The sequence below is a fragment of the Chelon labrosus genome, assembly GCF_963514085.1.
Source record: "Chelon labrosus genome assembly, chromosome: 2".
NCBI classification, from domain to species: Eukaryota; Metazoa; Chordata; class Actinopteri; order Mugiliformes; family Mugilidae; genus Chelon; species Chelon labrosus.
Genome location: NC_140338.1, coordinates 21,404,058 through 21,407,077, shown reverse-complemented (window position 1 = coordinate 21,407,077; position 3,020 = coordinate 21,404,058).

Sequence of the window (3,020 nt, the reverse complement as noted above, 5' to 3'; positions counted from 1 at the left end):
GAGGACAGCACCGGCAACTTTTAACATGAGAGCAGAGCATATGAGCCAAGGAAAAATCAGAAAAAGACCTCCACCATGTAGGACTCTATTTAAAGAACCCACCAATCAGAGCAGCCCACGCTATAGAATCTAACGGCGACCCACTCTAAAGCATGGAACATTAAACTGACTTCCATGGGAATTTCTTGCTTGTACAATAAAAAAGGCCTGTCAGCTCCCTGACGTTTTGAGGGCAAAGCAGGGATGAGACAAGAAAGGAAGAAGTGCAAAAAGGGAGGGGTGGAGATAAAGAGAGAGCAGAAATAGAGAATCGCACTGTGTATTGCTGAGTGTCAGTGAGGCTGAGGAATACGAACCATGTCTTCCCCGCTCCCTGGCCAATTAATAACACACACGGTGAGGCGACCAGGTGTGGCAGACACGGCGGCAGTGAACGCTTGTGAGGAGCACACATTACTACATACAAAACAATGCTGCAGGTTCACAGCTTTGACCTGGTGAGTAAAGGCTCTTTTAGAATACTTCAGGACATAGACGGCATAAGTTACCCACATGTAAGCCATTTATACTTGTACGTTTGTCAGTCTGACTTGCTCTGTAAAAACGCCACCCAAACGCTAGTTGGCGCGGTGTCGTTTTTGCCAGTCGGGTTCATTTTTGCTATTTCCAGCTTGACTTTCAACAACGGCGACAGAAAGTCATACAAATGTTTGTATCTCTGAAGCTCCTCAGTTAACCTTTCCTCGATGTGTTCCATCTTTATTGATCCAAAACAATCAATTCAAAAATTGCGGAGATGGAGAAGCAGACGGAAATACTAAAGCGAAACACACTACTACCAAGCGGACCAGTCACAGCTCTTGCGGTCTGCGTTGCTGCGGCACACAGTTACATTTCTGGGGAAGTGCACCTCAGCTATGGTCTGCGCAGAAGTCTAAACCGCATACAATACGTCAGCAACAACTGTATAGTGGAAGGATTTCAGAGTAAATCGGTCCACACAGAGCATGCAGGAGGATGGAGGATTACCTGTAGGTCAAAGAATTTGCTGTATCTTCTGTAGATGATGTGGGAGGTGTTGTCAGAATAGGTGACATTGATGAGATACACCTGCCAAGAGAAGAAAGGCACAGTTAAGGCTGCAGCTTGTCATTTTACTGGTTTAATTTTAATCCTCTAGTATTTTCCAAACTAATCAACACTGGATATGCATGGAAGAAACTTGGGAAATTTTTGATTAGCATTCAGGTCCAAATTTGATGCAACAAAAATGAACAACAACAATAATCCATTTTAATCACAATGAAACCATGAGGTCACTTCATTGACATACATTGAAACACTCAAAAAATGGCACTGGCGCAAGACATTCAACTATAAGATGAATGTCAGATAATCAATGACACTGCCAATAAGACACTCAGCTAATCATACCAGCTTTGGCTAAAATGTTAAATGGCTGTATTAGCTTACTCACAATCACTTGCCAACGTGGACACTATGCAATGACACACGGTCACAAATCCATCATTGTTATGCATGCCAGATGTTGACATCATCCCTCCTTTGTCAGCACGCTGACCTGTTGGTCTTTACAGATGAAGCAATGCGGCAGCCCTGAGAGGACTGATAAGATTGAAATAAAGTCCATTTATCCGTCAAGAGGAGGTAAGTGATGCCGCCATCATCTCTAATCTAATAAAACAGATAACCAAGGTAACAGATCCAGGGGCCAGGAAATTTTCATCAGAGATGTTAAAAGCAGATGGGATCCCTCAATTGCTGATATGTAGATATGCTCAGAGGTGGATGTGAAATTGCTAAAGATGATAAGCTGTTGCATAACATTAGGCTGCAAGCTTGAGCTGAGGTTTAATGGGCACACCATTAAAATATAAAGAAATGTTCATCAGCGTTAAAAAAAAAACAACTATCCAGTAAAACAAAACCCTCCAAGTCAAACAGACAGTTCTGCCTTGTAAAACAAACCATGCAAGCTTCTTTTGAGGCGCTTCAGTGGTTATCAGCAGGACAATGGTGTTTGTCCCAAAATTCATATGACCATTTCAGAAACAATTCATGTGAGCACTGTGTGATCAGCCACTGCCGAGACTGATGACTGATTAAATAAAGGGAACTAAAACAACTTGGCTGTGGGAGGTCGAGGTGAAAAGAAGAACTACCAAAGGAGGGTATGACAACAAACAGCTTGGAAGCTAGCCTGACTTCCCCTGCACGTACATTTTCTTGTGGTAGCAGGTTGGTTTGGAGTGTGCTGGGAAAAGATTATGCTAAGATCTGCAAAGCCAATCAAATCGATTGCATGGGCTTTATGTGGTGATGGACAGAAGAGTAACAGCAACGTAGTCAAACACATCATCTGAGCGACATTGAGTTGAATTTGTATACAACTAAAAAGGGCATTGATTGGCTGTAGGACTATCGTATTGCATGTAGATGTATTTTTTTCTCTGTATTTTCTCTGTCTGATTGTGCGAGGGTAGGAGTTTATTGATTCCTAATGGGAAATTTAGGCATTACAGGTGCAAGCCTGTGCAAACAAAGTTAGATAAAACTAACAAATAAGATGAGAAAAAGGAATATAAAATATATTCAAGATACAAAACATATTTACAGTTGCTGTACCAAACCTAAGTAAAGAAAGTTGAGTAGGAAAAACACACAATACAGAAATGGTGGAGGTTGAATTTACACTAGACCATGAATATCATGAATACTGACGACTCCAATGGGACACTTGAGAAAAAAAAACAAATAATACTGCACAGAATGACATGATAAGTAAGTAAGTTTCTAGAGATATAGACAGTGGAGGGAGCACAGCAGCAGTGCTAGGATAAGCTGATGTTAAAGAGTCTGACTGCTCAAAGGACCTCTGGTGGCACCATAAAAACAACCGATGTTGAAGTCAGACTCAAATTGTTGACTAAAAGTTAAATGAACTTGTTTCAGTTTCAACTGACAACATTAAGAGCTTCACAAACTGTTACACTCTACAT